General features: G+C 40.8%; 1 protein-coding gene across 11 annotated transcripts in view; it reads right to left on the reverse strand.

Moving 5' to 3' along the window:
• MBNL2 (muscleblind like splicing regulator 2) overlaps positions 1-21,126 on the reverse strand; it is a 113,768-nt gene that overhangs the window by 82,442 nt on the left and 10,200 nt on the right. For 3 of the 11 annotated variants that reach the window (XM_064440670.1, XM_064440671.1, XM_064440669.1), the window contains exon 1: positions 14,368-14,618. The exons of 3 other annotated variants lie outside the window; for them this stretch is intronic. The gene's annotated coding sequence lies outside the window, so the exon portion shown is untranslated. Of the gene's footprint in view, positions 1-8,263; positions 8,361-10,040; positions 10,220-14,367; positions 14,621-21,126 lie in introns of those variants that run through there. 5 more of the 11 variants (XM_064440672.1, XM_064440674.1, XM_064440667.1 and 2 more) reach the window with 4 other exon arrangements.

Consider the following 21,126-nt stretch of genomic DNA (forward strand, 5'->3'; position numbering starts at 1 on the left):
TCTTGCGGACACAAATGTTTTGCTTTTGGCAGAGTGAACTATGTAATAGCTATTAATCAAACCCAGTTCCCCAGGGAAGGGTACCCCAGTGCATTAGGAGCTCCACTCACACCCAGCTGCAGACACGCATTGTATTTACTTTTTTTTAGGACTGCAAAAATATTTATAGAAAAGTGTGCTTAGATACTGTGAAATTTTTATAGACTGGCATGGAGGGAATGATCAAATTACTGTTCTCACCTGCCAAAGGACCAACAACACGCTGTTACACAGGAGCACAATTTAAATGAGCTCAGGCTGTTGTCAATTTTCTATTTTCTATACTCCAGTTTCACACTAAGCCCGGAAGACAGAACTCTTACCAAGGTATTTGTTTAAGTGACAAACAGCATCCCTTTGCACTGAAAGACAAGGATAAGTTTGAATAAACCAAGGATTCCGGGTAAAGTAAGATACATTGAACTTGCAAGCTGAAAATGTTTAAGACTGCCAATAGTGCTATTAATAATATACTTCTACAAATTACCCAGCTCAGGGAAGTTGCAAGGCACATCCAAACAAAGCTCCCGAGGCGAGGACAGCAAGAGCGCTACCTAATGCTATTAACTCCGACTGCCTCTGAAGCTCTAAACCCTTTCTGCTGAACAGATTCCCTGCACAAAATCCAAGCAGTGTTGCTGCTCTGAGATAAAATACCTGCATTTCTGTGCTGTTTTCTCCATTTGCATTTTATCCGGGAACCGGATACCAAAGTACACAAGGCTGACTTTAGCAGGTCAGCCTAAAAGTCCGTCTCACCCAATATCCAGTCTTCAGCTGTAGTCAATACTAGATGTCTACAGAAGAGTGCAAAACCAGGGCAGGTAGAGCATGATAATTTCTGTGAATCTTCTCCCAGCCTCCAGCAACCTGTGACTGACATCTCTGTATTTAATAGGTCTCCTTGGATTTTTCTTCATGGATTTGCCCACTTGCTTTTTGAACACTGCTCTGTCAGAAGTGTCTTTCATCACCATATGTGTGGAAAGTAGGATACCGAGAGGGAACCTGACTGGTTTCACAATTGTTGACAAAAGCTCGGACTCTCAGGAGAGGAGCGTGGATCTGGAAGGAAACACTTCAGGACTTCGGAGATTTACAAAAATCTGAGACCAGCAAATGGAGCTGGGGAGTAAGACAACTGATTACAAAACCCCTTAAGTAAATCTGCATTGTCACTGTCTTTTTATTACCCCTGAATGGGTTGAACTAGAAGAGAAAGTGTGCCTTTTCCTTCCAGTGAAAGTGGAGCTTGAAGAAAAGTACTTTTAAAACCTACCAGAACACGAAGAAGCACCAAGATCCCTTCTACACCCCAAGCTGCATCACCTAGGATCATTCCCAGAAGCAATATTTTATTAGCAATCCAAGAGAGAAGGAGGAAGACCTGAGAGCGTGTCCAAAAGCGCCCAAGCAAGGCACTCCCATTGCGTTCTCCCAGACCCACTGCATTTCACAACCATCTCAAACACATTTTGGAAGCAGCAACTCATTGCAATGAGAAAGTGCTACTAATAGGGAACAGAAAAAAACCTCAATAGTGTCTTTACTTCTTAGAGGGTTGCCCAAGCAAACCTTCAACAGCATCCATTTTATCACAAGGATTCAACTCCCCTTTCTCTCCCCATTAGTAGCGTGCATGTAACACGCAACAACAATTTTATTTTCTTCCAAAACTAAAGAAATCCTCATGAAGCAGAACATACACAAGTGCTTTACTTCTTACATATCTCACGGGACATACTGCAAAGCTAGATGAAGTGTCTATGTCAGAATACTTTATACCTTACAGCAACTAAAAAGACAGAACAGCAACCTAACTTTAAAGTCACCTATAGAAGAGCAGTTTTATTTTATTTTTCAATGTTTTTATGCTAACATTCACACGGCAATGTTTTATGTAACAGAAGCTGAAATCTTCCACCAAAAGCCATTTCTCAAAGACCCTTCCCAGTCATAGAATCATTAAGGTTGGAAAAGACCTCTAGGATCATCAAGTCCAACCATTAACCCAGCGCTACCATGTCTCCTAAACCATGCCCTGAAGTGCCACATCTACATATCTTTTAAATACCTCCAGGGATGGTGACTCCACCACCTCTCTGGGCAGCCTGTTCCAATGACTGACCACTCTTTCAGTCAAGAAATTTTTTCTAATATCCAATCTAAACCTCCCCTGATGCAGCTTGAGACCATTTCCTCTCATCCTATCACTAGTAACTAGGGAGAAGAGACCAACACCAACCTTGCTACAACCTCCTTTCAGGTAGTTGTAGAGAGTGATAAGGTCTCCCCTCAACCTCCTCTTCTCCAGGCTAAACAACCCCAGTTCTCTCAACCTCTCCTCATAAGACCTGCTCTCCAGACCCTTCACCAGCTTCGTTGCCCTTCTCTGAACATACTCTAGCACCTCAATGTCCTTCGTGTCCTGAGGGGCCCAAAACTGAACACAGTATTTGATGTACAGGGGCACCATCACTGCCCCGCTCCTGCTGGCCACACTATTCCTGATACAAGCCAGGATGCTGTTGGCCTTCTTGGCCACCTGGCCACACTGCTGGTTCATGTTCAGCCAGCTGTCAGCCAACACCACCAGGTCCTTTTCCTCCAGGCAGCTCTCTAGCCACTCTGCCCCAAGCCTATAGCGTTGCATTGGGCTGTTGTGATCAAACTGCAGGACATGGCACTTGGCTTTGTTAAACCTCATACAATTGGCCTTGGCCCTTTGATCCAGCCTGCCCAGATCCCTCCGCAGAGCCTTCCTACCCTTGAGCAGACCAACACTCCTGCCCAACTTGGTGTCATCTGCAAACTTACTGAGGGTGCACTCGATCCCTTCATCCAGATCATTGATAAAGATATTAAACAAGACTGGCCCGAACCCTGAGGCTTGGGGAACCCCACTCATGACTGGCCACCAATGGGATTTAGCTCCATTTACCACAAGCTCTCTGGGGTTGGCCATCCAGCCAGTTTTTTACCCAGCCAAGGAGAAACCAGTAATGGTGTTTTTTTGGCACAGCCCTAGAGGAAAAAAAAGTAAATAGAATTCAACATGTTATTGGTCTCTTCTGAAGGCAGGTTGCATTTTTGTGTTTTGAACAGAATGATTGCTTCTTGCCTGATTACCTTTGGTCCTCCAAGGTAAATAAAGAAAATATCTAATCAAGCTCAATGTGAAGATGACAGTAAAAGACTTTATTTTCAAAATTCTTGGCATTTATTTGTCCACCCAAAAAAATGAAAACGCACAACCAAAAAACACAACAAACCATCCAAACCCCCCAAAAAACCCACCCCCATTTAAAACTTCAGAAGCTAGCTGTGTTGTGTTTGACAATACATAATGGAAATTTATTCTCCCTGGAATAAAATAAATTTGCATTTAGTGAACCACCATTCTGTTGTCAAATATGTATCATGACTTCCAAAAGAGAATGCTTTTTCTCCAAAATTGTTCTTGCAACTGGTGGCAGAGAAACAAAGAAGAGCTTTCTCAGAGTACTTGCAAGTTCTAGTGAACAACTGTTTTCCCGGAAATCTTGAAAACTGCTATTTAATACTGAAGCAAATAATGGAGTTACAAACTGGAAGGAGCGCACAGTAACTGTTGGCAAATACTGCCTACCAGAGAAAACACTTTTTTTTGCTGACGTCTAGGATTATGAATTTGGGGTTTGGTGTGCAGTACTGCTACTGACCTTCCTTTTTGCTTGAGCGCAAATTAAGAAGCACTGACCCAATAAAAATGGGTAATATTGATCTGTTGTTTCAATTTGTGTAACACATCTCCCTCAGTCCAAAAAGCTCACCACTGGTTGCCATTTGAAGAAAGTTACTTTTCAACCCAGTTTCATTTCAGAAAATACTTATTTTAAAAAAGTGTAACAGGAGACAAAGTACTTAACAGACAAAGAGGATACACAGGAACAAACTGGGAAAGTTTATTAGTCTACAGTAAGGACATCGGATGAGTTCATACTCATTTTTCTGCCATGTGCATAGTTCAGTTGTCTGCAACAGCAAAAGGGGACATAAACTACATTAAGATTTCTGGAAGGAAAGAAAAAAAAGCACCCTGCCAGTGCTGTGTAAAAGCAACTGTGATGTACAGAGCTGTCCTTTTCATTTCTGTTAGCTCAAAAGTTGGAAAGGGAATGCATTCAGGCAGCAATACTGACTGGTGAGGCAGCATTAGTCCAGTACTCCTAGGCCCTAGACCCAGGCATTTCCCTGCCTTAAATCAAAAATTAGAGATGATCCCTCTCTATTTTAGCTCAGCTATTTAATGTAGGAAAAGAACAATAGGGAAAGTCTTTCCTACTCTTACTAGGTCTTGTTGAAAACTTTCCTGAAGGAAATTTCAGCATCTCAGTGCAGCCTCAGACTGAAAGGTAAAATTACTGGGGGGAGAAGTAGAAGTATTTTTCAATTCCTCCTTAACACTTTATTTTCATAGGGCTGAATCATTTTATTGTAACTTAAATATTCTAATGGATAAGCACACAGTTATTCAGGAATGCATCGTAAATTGCGTTTCAATAGGAAAGTTGAAAAAGAGTCCTTTCATCCTTTGACACAAAGAATTACAATACTTTTTTCAGTGAAAACTGAATACATTTTCCAGAAATGTTTTGACAGAGCACTTTCCAGACCTTTTCCTACTGTCTCTACTTACCTGTAACCACAGAGATTTCTCCCTCCTGCTGGGGATGGCAGCACTGCTAAGCACAGCCCAGTGTTCACCAATGCTCCCAAAGCAATGGATACGCTTGTGACGCAAGGACGAGCAACTGGCTTTTGGCAAGCAAGAGTTTTCTGCTCACATTGCAGCAGAAAATTTGGACTGCTTAAAATAAGTCTCAACAGTTTTGTCCTTTCCAAAGGTTTAATTCATTTGTTGTACTTCAAGCTTAGTCCCAAATGGGTATTTAAAGCCACATTTTGTTTTGCACAGTATGATTCATATTGCCTTGCACAAATTCTATGTTAAATTGTAATTCAAAAACTTTCTTTAACCCTGCATAAATCCCACCTTGATAGACAGCACTATTTTTGAAAGATATTATCAAATTATCTGTATTACAAAGCCAATAAACAGCACAATTTTTTTTTATTTGGTCAAATAACATAAACAATAATATTCAGAGGTAAAAAACTGTCCATTTATAAATCTAAAAAGTGCACTGCTGCTGTTATGCTTACACACATTTCTAGTCCAAAAAACAACTTTGTAAAATGACTTAACAGATTTCCGTGTTGAATGTGCCTCATTGTAATGCAGTATTTGCTTAGCTTGTAAATAGAAATTTTATATCTTCTAACCTCCAGCCTATGTACACACACTGGCCCCTCACACTTGATAGGACTTCTTTCCATTTCATAAAACATTTGCAGGACAAAGCAGGTGAGACACCAAATCAAACCAGACCAGAAGAAAAACCCAGACAAATTAACCAACTTTCTCTCAGTCAAAATTATGCCCTCCAGCAATCCTCTGCAATTTTATGGGCTGCAAGCATACATTGCCAGTATTTGGCTTTCACAGAGATATCCACTTTATTACAATGCATAGACTCGAGAAATCTTGAAAACCTACTTGAAAGGCCTTTCTCCACGTTTACCCCTCTGCCCATCATCTGAAATAGTAATAACCATGGTACCATTTTACAGCAACTGAACAGAACTGCCTGTCCACTACCAAAAACCCCACTATTATACTCTGAAAAGACAGAAAAGGAGAGACTAAGGAGATGCAGTGGTATTCTAATTTTATGCTTTTAGGATTTCTTACAAAGTTCACTCAATGTACTTATTAAGAGGTTTTTTGGTTTTGTGGGTTTTTTATGGGTGTTTTGGTTGTGGGTTTGGCGCTTTTTTTATTTAATTATTATGGTTCTGTAAAGTTGGATGGAAATCTACAATTTAAGGTTCCAGGTTTTTTCTGGCTTCATTATAGCCAAACACTCACCTGATGAGCAAGGTCCGCCAGGAAAACTTTAAAGAATAATCCTGCTGATGCAGAAGGCCAACACAATCTAAATTTCTTAACTGCAGCACTGGAGTCAATACATGCACATAGTTTAAGAGTTTAGTATTTTTAAATCAGAAAAGTAGGCACTCAACTGCTGTTTCTGAAGTCATATTTCAGGGCAATCATTTTTACCTTGCAGTAAACCACTCCAAAGATGAACACCATCACATTTACCTTTCCACTAAGTGAATTTTGCTAACATTTTAGAGTCTGGAGGCCAAGAGGCTGAAATACAGGTGGTTATCTTTACCAAAGCAGACCATTACTACTAAGCCTGCTTTAATTTCATTTCTAAGGAAAAAAAGAAAAAAAACTAAAACGAAACAAAAAAAAACCCCACAACCAAACAAAAACAAACCCACAGCTATATTGATTCCCATAACACAAATCCTCAAGTTAAAGGACCCACTACACAATCCTACTGCAGCACCCCTCACCCATTTCACTGGAAGCCTGAAAACATCAAGTGCATTTCATAAAGCCTTATCACCTATTAGTATGTTTACAAGGAACTGTCAGGTTTTATTAAAGAGTACAATTCTGACAACTGTAGAGAAGAGCTATAAAATACAAATCCTAAAAGCTCAAAATTAAGCAAAATAAAAGCAACATCTCACCTTTGTCAGCTGGTGATTTCTGTGGGACCTAGTTCTCATGATGACATGAGTCTTATGGATGGTAAAAGAAATATAATTTTAAAGGCTACCTCAAAGTGTTAAGCATTTGCAGATGGCGTTAAGACTGAAGTCAGAGCAGAAGGTCAGGTTCAACAAATTCTACAAAAGCACCCAAACCCAACAAACTCATATGGTTAAATATCATGCTTTTACTTCTAATAATCTGCTGTAATTTTCATAATGAAGTTTACCAACAGAGGTATCTTCCTCTGCTTTGCAACATAACCATAAAAGATAGTTTGCGGTTAACATAAAAATTCTGCAAAGTCATACCTGAAGCCAACTGTGAAGACTTACAAAAGTATCTCATGATAATGAGTACACTGGCTGATAAAATGACATAGGAGTTTAACATAAAGATAGCCAAAATAATGCAGATGAGAGGAAAAACCAAGAAGTAATAAATATTACACAAAAAATACTAGGTTCAAACAAGACACTACTACAGAGGAAAGATCCTGTGGACATTACAGGCAATTCAATGAAATCTTCAGCAAAATACTCAGCAGTTGATAGAGCACAAAGCAAGCAGAACATTTGGCAATATCAAAAGAGAACAGGAAGGAATTATGCTACTACAAATAGTCATGGAACATGTAACTATTGAGTGATAAATCAAGTCAGGATCCCCCCCCATTTCAAAGAGATTACAGCAGAGCTAGAAAAGAGAGGGAGAACAGCAACACCATCAGTGCTACAGAAAGGCTTACACATACAGAGGGGCAACGGCAAGGCTTTTGACAACAGAAAGAATATGACACTCATACAGACTGATAACGAGGAACACTAAATTTTGACTAGGAGGCAGGGGACACTCAATGAATTACCAGCCATACAACAGGCAGTTATCTTTGCGTATGGCAAACAGCTAGAGTGTGAAGTTAAACGGCAGCTGATATACTGAAGGTCAAAAATATGATACAAGTTTAAAATAACTTTTCAACCTGAAAATCAGATTATTTAAATAGTCATCAGAATCATCAATAGCTACTAAATTCAATGACTGAGAAGGAAAGTCCTCCTCAGAAAGCCTCTCACCCCTGGCAACTAACAGGCAGAGTCATGTGCCAGTCAAGGCACATACTCCTGTCCTCGGCTTACCCTTTTGCCCTCTCCACTGCGGGACATCAGCTCCTTACAAGCAGCTTAGTCGTGCAGCCAGGGCTGGCTACAGATCCATAGGGACACACTGATCCTCAAGCCCTCCCATGAGAAACTCAACACTTCCATCTCCTATTTCAAACAGATTTTGGAGATGGCGGACTTGTTCCACCTATCTTCAGGCACTCAAATGCACCACTGGCAACCAAAAAAGCACAATCTCCTTCGTCATCCTCATGCCAAAGGAGAAACAGGCACCTCCAAAGGACAATTCAGAACGTGAAGGCACAGCTTTATCTCCTGGGGCCACCACAAAGTCACCGACCTAACTGGACACACACATACGCACAAGGACTGGCAGATCACACAGGCGCCTCTGCCACCTGCTCTGCACTCCAGAGGGATGACTTACCAACTTGGGAAGGCAAAAAAAACCTCGCAGAAACACGTGTTTGTTCTCATGCCTCACTCCCTTGCCCTTCAGTGGTTGTGTCCTGCTACTCAACAGTCTGGGGACAGAAGGGGGGATAGAAAGAGAGTGGAAAACCAGAGAGAGCAAGGAGGGGGACTGGATCCCTCACATCCTATGGAAGTGCCCAACGACTTCCAGCTTCATAGGTGAGGACCAGGTGCAGGAGATGGATTTAGTTTGAGGTATTGCTTTCCAGCTTCACCCCTTGAGAGGGATGTTGAGACTTCTTACCAAGTAGGACCTTTTACACCAATGATTAAGCCTCCGGCTTGTCCCCTGTTGGTGTTTCCACTTCAAAGAGCTGCTACTGTGGATGCCAAAACCTTTGAAAGTGGCCTCACTGCAGAAAGTCATGAGCATTAAATGAGATCTTTCTTTAAAAAAAAAGCAGCTCTGGCTTTACAAACACATCAGTGCAGCCACTTTCAAAGCCTTTCATGCCTTCCCTGCTGTGGCAAAGAAAATCTTAGGGTTTGGTTTGGGGTTTTTTTTGCGCTTCCCTCCACCCCCTTAAAATTATGGCAATAAAGCAACCCAGCCCCAAAGCATGTCCCAGGATTAGCAGTAGGGGATTAAACTATACAAGGGAACTGTAAAAAAAAAAAAAAAAAAATCACAAAGAGAAAAGTTTTTAAACACAAGCACTAGAGCTCCAGGACAGCGGCGCGCCGTGCTGCCGGCACATGTCCAGCATGCCAATAAGGACTGCAGCACTGCAATCCCTAGCACAAGCAGCCCACGCACCGGCGTCCTCCTCCGCAAAAGCCTCTCACCAGCTGGAGAAGGTGCCCCAGGCCCCACCGCTTTTGGGCTGCGGGGCGAGGAGATGAGGGTGGGAAAGCCAGCGTTGGTCTCCTCGCAGCAGTCGGAGGCCGTAGCTGGGGATGCTGTGCCACAGGCAAACACAGCCATCAGGGAAATCCCGTATGTGTTATCGCAGCCTTTTAAATAAACAAAAGCGGGGCAGTGCTGAAGTCCTGAATGATTAACAGGGTGCAGAGGTGTGCTCCTGCCATCGACGGGCCTGCCTGTCCCACCAGAGGCACGGCCAGAGCTGTTTGCTGACAAAGCAGTGCAGCTGTAGGGCTGAAATATGCACATAGCTGTTGTTAACAGCACCGCAGAGCATCTGAGCAGGGGGAAGGGCTTCCCAAAAAAGATGAAAATGGGCTAAAACTAAGCTTTGATATCCTGAACAAGGCAGCCACTTCCCCCACCTCGATGTCAGGAGTCTCCCACAGAGGCCTGCCGGAGGAGAGCATTAAGGCATAAACCCAACACTGAAAATTACCCTTCTGAGCAGGTGAAAGTAAAGAGAAATCTTGCCACATTGCTATTTAAGTTCAGTGCACTGCCCATAATACCTGCAAAGTGCCAAAAATCATGACAGATTCAGGAAATTGGGGGGCAGGGGTGCTGCATTTGGTATACCTGAAGCATATATAACAGTGCATTTGGCAGGCGAGGGGGAACCCAACCAAGAATCCTTAGAAAACCAGGGGTAAGGAAAAAGTATTTAGCCTGGATAGGAGAGAACATTCGAGGGTTAAAAAAAAAATGAAAAAAATTATATGCTAGGCCTATCTCTTAAAAGTGATTGCACACAAAACATATACTGAAGGTTGCCTTCAGAATTCACAAAAAGAAAAATTCAAATTGAGTCCTAGCTCCCTTCCATAAAACTACAGACAGAAAACATTTCTGTATTTTCTCTTACCTGTATTGTCTAATTCTGCCTGTTGTCAGAGGCGCTGTACTCTCTGCAGGAGGTAAGATTTTACAGCACATGAACCTCCAGATCGACCTTGTCTCTATTTACGAGTTCAGAATGTGCGACGCGCAGGCCTTCCTGGAATACTCTTTATCATCCACTCAAACTGGTAAAAAATTATTGATCTAAACAAGAAAAAAATTTATAGCCTCTGATATAAGCCATGTTTTCCTATTTCTTGATCCATTTCTTTATGCAACAACTGTACGACTAAATCCCTCCTACTGTCTTTATTAGCTATTGGTTTTGTATTACAAAAATCACAACAATGAAAAACCATATTTTTATGAGTGTGTGTATATTACATATGTGTGTATGTATTTGTGGACATACACCTAGGTTTAAAAAGGGGCAGGGGGAAGGATAACACACAAAAAAAACAACAAAAAAAGCACAAGAATGTGAATACGTGTGTTTATCCCTTTTATTTACAGCTGAGCTCTTCTAACTTGCAACATTTAAGGTATCACAAGCCCACAAGGTTCTTTGCCAGACTTAACGGCTCCAGGAATCCTACAGGTCTGCAGAAGCAGCGAACTGCACAGTGGCTGTTCTCAACAGCTTTAGTAATCATCAGTAGCACACAGTCCCCTACATAATTAGTATTTGTGTTGGTTATAAGGATTTTGCATTTAATCTCCTGTTGGATATGCTCTTCAATTTTCACAGCCCCAAAGTTTTCCTTTTTTAGTGTGCCCAAAATACTGAACTAAGAACTTCACATTGCCAGCACTGTCAGAGGGAGAGCTCGGTGTTTAGTGGTCTTATTAAAAAAGAATAATAAAAAAAATTGGAGAGAAAAAGAATTTGGCAGATTCTAGAAAGGGGCTGGATGATTTCTTTCTCCTCACTCACCCTCTACGCCAAACAGATCCAAAAAGTTTGTTTTTTAAAAGAAGACTTTGGACTCCGTATATCAATAACCAACAACTGTCACTGCATTTCCTAATAACATATAAGAAGATTAGTTTAATTAGCCAAGCAGTTAATACTACTATTATTTGAACTAGTTTTCAGCACTGACACCCTTTGAAATTAGTTTTATTTTCCTCAGGCTATAATTTCAGCCTGTTTACAGACCAGTTACATAGCACTGGTTCACACTAGTTAACCATAACTCATCATATAAAACATATCAAAATTAGCTTCACAATCAAGGGCTGGAAAATGGTTTTTAAAAAAATATATATGCTAACAAATTCTACAAGTGATTTTATTCTCTTTTGTTACAATTTTGTAACAGCCATATCCACCAAAAAGGGGGGGGAATGGGGAACATTGGATTTAAAAGAAGTTTATTCCCTGAAAGAGAAAAAAAAAATCCTCAAAGCTAGGTATTTCTAGTAACATTAGGAAACAAGGTATCACTAATAGCTATTACGTGAAATTTAAATCTTAGCAATTAGCAAATTCTAACTAATTATTTAGGAAATTAAAACCATATATGAAATTATTAATGAGGAATTTCATTTGAACATAAGTCTTTTCCTCATCTCTCAATACTATAAAAATTGAACATTTTACAGTGCTTTTTCAAATAAACACAGTACAGATTATTCCGATATACTTGTGAACAGAGAACATTCATTCACAGCAGAGATGAGTTACCAGACTTGAGTGCCTGAAATCCCATGTAACATTAAGAGCTATTTTATTTACTCAGAAAAAAAAATTGTAGCACACGATTATCTTAGATTTCTATAAAACGTACATTCATAAAACATATGTTTACAAATTAAGAACTTGATCTGACTTTATAAACTCTCTACAGTCAAACACTATACTTCAGGAGCTGTAACTCATTAGAAAATTCTACCTCAGGAAAATGAAGAAACTAATTCTGAACAGAGTAATTATTCCTTGAAAACAGACAGACTGCACACAGTAAGACGTTAACGCACTAATAGCTCTGATGAAATCCACATAGCAATTAAGCAGAAGAGATTCTACTAAATTAAGAGGTACCAGATTCTGCTCCAAAATACTTTTATTACTATTTACATTAAAAAATGTAAATACAGAGTATATGCTACAACCTCTACCCTCCAAGATGAAAGCCCACTTATCTATCCATATAGTAGTAGTATATATACACCCTTTGAGCATAATTTTTTTTTAAATCCTTTTGGCACTTGGTAGTTTGATACAAACTATTGACAGACAATTTGATTGACTTATGAATGCAAATTCGCACTTTGGCAGTCAGGCATAAGGAGGATAATTTTACACCTTGCAAGATCCAAGGTACAAAAACCAGCCACTTAAATTATCTATAAGTAAGAGATAGTCTCAAAACACGAGACTGAAAAGTTTTCTCTGAAAGTTGTGCATGAAAATGGTTTTATTTGCAAAAATGTAAAATGCAGCTTGTACTTTATAGTTTGAAAAAGATTATTTGACTTGCTTCTCATTATCAATCTTTGCCTCACATGCTTACCACACTCTGCACACACATTTAAAAATCAGTAGTGATGGTTAAGCATACATATCCATACCCCATGGATATTTAATAATAATGCTCTATACCGTGACATGTGTTTCACTTGTCAGCACAGTTTGAAATTCTCAGAAGATACGAGGCTGATTTTACTTAGAACGGCGTAGCATTTTAAAATAACCACTTCATGAAGTGAAGATGGGTCAACAACCTAGCTGCAGGTCTTCAGCAAGTGTTTAGCCAGAGAACAGGGAAGTTGAATCAATGCCCTCTGAGCAGAGTCAGATGTGAGGAGCCGGGAGGTGACATCGGCAGCTTTGAGCCCATGTCCTGTACTTCTCTTTGGAAAAGGGGGGCGGGGGACGGACAGTTGCTCTAGAAGGGGCCTATTTAATGCAATCTTTTTAAAACTAGTGTAACTTGTTCCTAGGATTAAAAAAAAAAAATAAATCTTGAAACTTTCCCCCAAATTACACCACTGAAAGCTTTTTTTTAGTCAGTAAAATACTTCTTTACCTAATTTCTTCATTAAGAAATTGATCTTTAGTCTTCCTCAGCTCACACACTTAATTTTTCTACCAACTTCCTATTTGAATACAAGTATTTATATAAAATGTTCATGGCTATTGCAGGAGAAATAAGTTGATAATGTTTTCTTGCTGTTTCACTGTTAGTCTTAAAAAAAACACAAAAAATTAAAAAAACTATATTATATACTGTGTACATAAACGATGCTGCTATAATGCAACTGAAGACAACATGTTAATTCAGGTTGCTAATTGGGTGGGATCCTGAAAGGTACTGAGCACCGACAATGTATGTGGCAGTCTAAAAGTTGAAGAGGTTTCACCACGTCAACAGGATGAGGCAATGTCCTCAGACCCCTCCCAAAATATGACAGTAAAGTTTGCTTCCAATCAAATTAATAAAACCTGTATTCTTCCAGAATTCTACAGACTTCTCTTAAATAACCCTTTTCCTTCTCTCCAGAGCATTTAACATAAATCTTCTCCATTCCTTCCTGAGGCTCCTCCTCAGAAAGAAAGTTGATGTGCCTCAGCACAGTGAAATCATTGCTCTAAAAGCCAGCCTGCTCATTAAATTATTCTGCTAGCTGTGTGTTCTCTCATTAAAAATGTATAAAGATCAGATAATTGCAGCACGTATTGTTAACCTTGTTTTCATGTACAGGTTCTGTTTTGCTGCCGAGACAAAGACCTGGAAAGGGCAGGGGAAAAGCGCTCAGCTAAACTACAATACAAAAAACTCTCCCAGCTTTCCTTCAAGAGCAGAAGGAATCACAGCGGAGTCGAAAACACCCACACTTTTGTAACAGGGTAAAATATTGTAATCTCGTTGCATGGCTCCTACGAGTCTAAGACAGGCAGTCTTGGTTTTAGTTAAAGCCTCTGATAGGGAATTATTTAGATCAGCCAGTCTAATTTGCCTAAACCTTCAAACATATCTGCTATAAACTTCACAGATTTCCAGGTTGAGTCCTTCTCTTTCTTAAAGCTAGGAAGCACTACCAGATGACAACCCAGCTAAAAATCCAATTAGGGTAACAGCACTTCTGAAACACACTGACCTATTTCTTTTTTTACTTGCGTTATTTTCATATGCGTATACTCATGTTCTATTTCTGAAGAGAGCTAGTTACATTGGAAATCAATTCCCTTTGAAAACAAGTTACCATAAAATCCACCTATTGCACCCAAACAGAATATATTCACCAGAGAAACGTTGCTTCCCCGACTCTCCCAAGCAACACATACAGTATGCAGCATACTGCAGCAAACTCTTTAAACGTTCAATAAAAGACAATGATCCTCCTACCTTGTTTAGCCCTGTCTATTCGGCACATTCCCAACGTGAACAGGAACATCCGATATAAACAAACAGCAGTATCTTTCCCATCGCATCATGGTAAGTAATTTTCACATGCAACGATGAGCAGCCTGTACATTTTTTTAATTTATTTTATTTTATTTTGTTTGTTTGTTTGGTGCTCAGAAAGCCTTGTGCCTTATCTGGGGATTTTTCGTCAGATGATGAAGCAAAGACAGAGCCTAAACTCTGTTGCTGAAACACTGCAGCCCTTCCTTCTCCCAGAGCCCTCCCAGCATATGGCAGCCAATCACATCCAGCTTCGTCAGCCCTACTGCTCTTAAACTGATCCTAACGGGATGATTGACACAGCAACACAGCACTTCTAATGTGTAAAAACAATGCATCCATACCGATGAGCCAGGAATTTCCCTCGCACAGGGAAGGAGTTTTACTGGCAAGGTAAAGCGATACCTCCATCAAATAACATACGCAGCAAAAGCAAACAACTCCCTTCCCCTCCACTGCAACAGCAGCCACACCATTTCTTGCACAAGGGTTTTCGAAGCTTTTGCTAATCGTAAAATGCTTGCACAAACAACGCCTCTGAAACTGCAGAACTGTAATGATGCTGTTTTGGCGGTAAAGGTGAGCTGTGCACCAGAAAACAAACGACCTATCCTTTATTTTAACACACAGCCGAAACACGCTCCGATTCAGGCAGTAGTATTCTCATTTTAATACTGCATAATCTTACTGTGCAGTGTTTGCATTTAACAGCAATAGAGGCATAACATCTTCCCGAATATTTGAGACCAGTTTTTAAGGACTGCAGGTATGGGATGCTTCTCCATGAAAACTTAATCTATGTTACATCATGGTAAATATCCATCAATCATACGATGGTATTTTAATATCCTTGGCAGACAGATCACATCAGCAGCATCTAAACTGCGGTTTGTGTGATTAGCTTACAACCGATGTTCATTTCTATCAAGGTTCTGGCATAAGGACTATGATACCAGTTGCCATTTTCAAGTCAAACTGTGGGCAGCTCAATACGCTTGGTACACAAGGTCTGCTGTCAATCAGTTTTCCCACAAATTTTGCTGAAGTTTTAAAACAAGACAACAAAGCAGCCAAGGATTATTGAACAAGAGTTGCAATTAAGAAAAATACAAAAAGGAGCTTAAGCTGAAAGTCAATCTTTATCCAGAAAGGGATAAAGATTGCAGTGCAACACTACTTCAGACAGCAGTTTATGCAGTTCAAGCCATTACATAAAAAATGTGTAAAATGTGTTTGAAATGCCACTAAAAGTTTAGAAATATGAATAGACAAGAGGAAAACAAAGCTCTCATTCACTGGCAGCTCTGTCCCAAGGCCCCATTGTTTCCTATGGACTGTTTTGCATATTATAAACGCAGCTTCCCAAAAATCCATTATTCCTCTACCCTGCAAGCAAAATCTGTCCTTCAGGCTCTACCATCTCCCACCCAATTTGTGAAATCCCTCCCCTCCCCGGTACGGCCGAAATGCACTCCTGCCAAGGAGGCTCTTGCCAGCCAGCCCTCGCTCTTTGCTCAACCACCCCCTCCACTCTGCTCTGCCCTATATAAAACAAAACAACCCCCCAAAAAACAAACCCCCCAAATAGTTGATTCTGGTGGGTCTCAGGAGACCCCAGGGACAGGGGTGCTAACTCCATCCGTTATTAAGATAGCCTGCTGCATCTTGTTGGTATTTTCCACATTCTTTTGACTTTGCCAAACTCGAGCTGCCTGTGTTAAAAATTTTCCATGCTGGACATCTGCTACAGGATTTATTTACTTGTCTGCCAAAACACAGTTTGCCCATTTCTCAGATAGCCTAGACAAAAACATGTTGCTCTGCCACCCTTGTAACTCACTCACCAGGGAACTCTGGCTCCCCTGCCCGTGTTGGGGCAGTCTTTAAATTTGGCAGAGTGCTGATGCTTTGCTTTTCTGATTGTGTGGTGTTTGGTTTTTTTTTGTTAAACAAAGGCTACATTTTTTTTTTTGCTATACTCATGAAAATATTTGCCTGCTTGACAAAGCTTTAAAACCTGCTAGAATTGAGCTGATATACACCATCTTTTCAATTTTTTTTCCCCAATTGCTGCAGCGCAAGCCTCAGGAAGTGTTCTGCAGTAGGCGTCCACCGCCGCCTCCAGCCATTCGTCCTCGTCCGTACGTGGCTGGAAAGGCACCAGCCCCACAGTGTGACTGAGCATGTAATGGGCTCAAGTTACAGGAGATTAGCAGGATTTCCCCTGTAACTGCTGCTCCCATCTGCCAGAGACCAGACATTGGAGCTGACAGCAGGAAGACAACCTCGCCTGTTGCTTTCATGACCATTCGGCTGGTTCCCCACGGACGTGCAGGAGACAGGCCCTTGCGAGCACACTGCAGACAGGGTGTGAGAAAGGTCAGGTGGACCAAAACGTGACACAAAGCTGGGCAGAAGAGGGAGAGAGAGAGATGAGAGGGAAAGGGAGGATGAAACGCAAGAGCCAGAGTCTGGAAATCCTGGGTCCGGTCAAGCACAAGGTTACAACAAGGAGAAAGATGGTGCCCAAGCTGGACAAGCAGCCAGGGGGAGTAAGCAGCACAGGCACCACCAGCCAACAGGAGAGCCAGCTGCCCTCCCTCTTGACCACATGCACATTCATATGGCAACATGTGCTTTTGTGGTCCATTAGTTTGCTTCTAAAGAGGGAGGAAACTTGCAAGTTACCTCAAAAAAAAACCCCACCACCAAACAAAAAAAAAAAAACAAACCCAAAAACCCCAAATCTACAAACCCAAGACAAGTCACTAACACAAGCCTCTGGAAGGCGAGGGTTCAGCACTGCCTCCACAACCCTATTTCAGTGCCACCGCTTCACAGCGCGTCCTCCAGTCTTCAACCACTGCAGAGCTGCACCTGAACTCAAACAGGGTTGAGGTCCTCTCCAGATATCATTCCTAGGACTCTCAACTCATGAATGCAAAACTAGCAGCCATGCGCCCACCCAGCTCCTCATGTGGGTTTTAGTTCCTCCCTTGCCAAAGGATCAGAAGCCACTCAACTCAACAGGGCGTGCTGAAAATAAATCACATCACACTTGGGAACCCTTCAGCTACGCCCCATCAAAAAGTTCAAGAGAAAATGTATGATCTTTCTCAAAAATGGTGCTTGAGTAGTGTGCAGCAAATAAGGCATGAGTTCCTGAACTGAAAAAAAAAAGATATTTTTAAAAATACCTCTGTACATTGAAGAGTAAGGAGCTCCAAACTGACTGATCTCAAATTGAGATGTGCCCATGCACCCATTCATTTTTCACACCAGTTACAAAGAAAAAGGCCAGGATTTCAATTTTCAGGCCAATTTATACAACCATATTATATATTTAATTGCAAAATGACATCATCTTAGAGAAGCAGAGAAATTCAGATGTCAAACACAACAAAGAATAACAAATACAGGTAAATTCCCAATGCAGAAAACGCCTTATGGCCTGCTTGACATACTCCTATAATTAATGAATCAAGGGAAAAATGTTGCTAAAGGTGACTAATACACACAATTTTCTGAAGGGTGTAGGTATAACTTCTGGAGAAAAGTGGACTATTTTGGAAGCAATAAAGAGGAGGAAAACTGGAACCTGCAGAACCCCCACAGCTGTTTTTCCATCTTTACTCTTCAATCATAACGATTACGTCTAATCCCAGAAACAACAAAACCTCTCAGTTTAAAGGGAGGTTTGCAAGACAACAGGAATATATATATAATGCTAACACTGAAGACACCAAACAACTTATGTGACATTCAGTGCAGCAGAAAGATGGTTTTGAGCCCTGCATAGATGACCTATGGCAACAGTGACATTTTGGTAAGATCAGCAATGGCAAGAACAACTTCAAAACTATTTCTTGTGTCAGTAATAGACGCTTCCCTTAGTAACTTCCCACAACTGTTACTACCAGCAAAATTCAACCTTGGTAGCTATGGTCTGAATGACAGCACAAGAAGAGTCAAGGCAGCTGCCAAGATGTTAAAACAAGGCACCTAGACCTATTCATGCATAATACCAGTGATGCCAGCTTTTGCAAAATACCTCTCTCTCAGGGTGAAGTGATGGTAGAAATTATTATAAGTTACAAAAATAAAGAGTAATGCCAAAATTCAAGTTACTAACTGGAAGCAGGTATGCTGTTCTGAAAGGACACTGCTAGGTCTAATTTTGGTTTTTTAAAATACGTTTGTCAGAAGAACTTTAAGTCCAGGATTTCAATTGTTTTAACTTCCTAGCAGCCAGACATCCCAACACCTCCTTAACCTAGGAGAAGTGGAGACTGATTGTGCACAGCCATGAAAACAGACTATCCTATTTTCATCATATATGCTGAGAGAAACAGGAAGTAAAAACACACCACAGAAGCAAGCGTATATTCAAGTTACATGTTAGGATTCAATCTTACCAAAATTAAGGTGGCTTCTGGAGGCCTTCCAAATCCCTCCTCTCCTTCCGCTGGTTGCACAACAAATTTAAGCCATGTCTAAACTGTGCAATCCAAACACATGGGTTCACTCTGCATCCTGACTTTATTTTGGGATAACACCAATTCCTCATCAGGATGAAAACTGAGTACACATGCACCGTTCCTTCACAGGGTGGTTCCAGTTGGGAAGGGTGATGAAGGCACCAACCCGAGGAGAGCTGCAGCACACTCCAACCAGGCTTTGTAGCTGAACGATTGAGAGACATCCTCAGTGCCATGGAGAGCTGAGCTGCCTCTGGATTGTAGCCTTATGCACTTAGCTTGAAATGTATTTGACCAAATATAAACAACCACATCTCACTGAGTCACTCTACTCCCCCTCTCTCTTCATAGTCACTGAAGAGAAATAGGCATTTGTGGGCTGTGATTCATCCTATCCCAAAGTAGCTATTCTAAGAGATTCTATCATATCCTAAAAGCATCTGTGTTTCTTTATTGGCTACCTGAGATGGTCACCCTTAGGCTTCTTCTATCATGTCCTTCGTTAAACAAATAAAAGGTGAAATCTTATTATAGAAGAAGCTTTATTAGGAACAGAAATGTTTAGACACTGAAGTTACATTTGAAAATCAGAGGTGCAGTCCAGTGCATGTATTTAAAATCAATAAAGACATTCACATATCGCTAAAGAACCCCTATATTTTGACAAGGTACAGTTATAGCTTTGGCGTAACTACTCAGCTTGCCACAAACACGTTCCAGCTATGTTGCTATAAGCTACATAAGCTTGTTCTCTAAGCTATGCTGAACATGTTCCAGGGTTTTTTTTCCCCTGACTGAACATCAATCCTTGCACTCACTCACGCTTTCTTCTTCTGAACAACTGATTGACACCAAGTTAACCTAAGAGGAGTTGGACTGGGATCCTACTCCAGATTTTCTTTTTGGTTTTGGAGGGGGGAATTTTTGCAGGAACGGAAGGTTGGCAAAACAACCAATATCTTGCTGACTTTGTCTATATAAGCTAGGTAATACGAACTGGCAAAATAATAAGCTAGGTAAAATAAATAAGCAGACCACCTATATCGCCTTATTCTTAGAACACAGGCTTATGCAAAAGTTTTTCCAGGGAAGAGATTCTATTTTTCTTCATTACAGCTGAAAAAAAGCTGTTTGCAGTTTGCTGATCTAAAATACCAAAATTACAGAAGTATTAAAACATTAACATTTAAATTTTAGTCATCCAAACCCAAACATCTAGTGCCTTCTTAGGTGCCCTAGACATGCCCAGCGGCCACTGCTGGAAAGACTGGGTTACTGGTATGCCGTAGCTTGTTTCTGCCAACACCACACAGATGTCCCAGATATAAAATGGTCTAGTGTCATTTTAGATGCCATATATTTAGGTACCTGTACCCGTCAAAAAATGTAAACCATTTCCTCAATACATATCAGAATAGATCTCCCCAACTCTTCTAGCAGAATGTAAAAGTGTTACATGCAAAAACAGAAATCCTTCATCTTCAACTGCTGAACCCTACTCAGAATAGAAGTTTTATGAATCACAAGGAATCACAGGGTAAAAGCACAAGCACTATTTAAGCCAGCAACATATATCATAAATTCAAAATATATCATTCTCTTTGTTAACTGACTTCATATCCCTCTTATTTTGTACAACATCCACCACAGCCAGGGAATTATCTGATAGAAGTCTCCCAAGCCTCTTGCTCCAGCTGAAAGAAACACCAAATGCTTAAGCCTTCATAAAAATATATTTTGAACACGCGTGCTTATAAAGAATACTTTCCAAATGTCTCAAATTAAAAGAAAGCAAGCATTGCACCCTTTAGTCTTTAACACCCAGCTGGAAACAATGCAAAGGTGTAAACTGCCACTACTCACTAACGCCTAAATTATCTTTAGCAAGACCCCTGTGTGTTGGGAAGTTCCTCCACTGCTGATAAAAACACACTCCTTCCTCCTCAGATCTCTCCATGACTAATTTCCCCCATAGCTATTGTTCTGGCTCAGATTTGGAGTAGCTCCTATTCAAACCCACAACAGGAGGAAACCGTTTGATAAATCACGATGTCAGAGAACTTACTAACCTCATCCACAAAGTCACATGGGCATAGGGAAACCCTCTTGTGTTTCAGGGAGCATAGGTGGAGGATGCGTATACTAAACTTCGGCCCCTTATCCTGAGAACTTGCTGCCCTCCCATAATAGCGAGCCTACTGGGAAGACACAGGAACAAGAC

This window comes from Phalacrocorax carbo, chromosome 1 (genome assembly GCF_963921805.1).
Source record: "Phalacrocorax carbo chromosome 1, bPhaCar2.1, whole genome shotgun sequence".
NCBI lineage: Eukaryota > Metazoa > Chordata > Aves > Suliformes > Phalacrocoracidae > Phalacrocorax > Phalacrocorax carbo.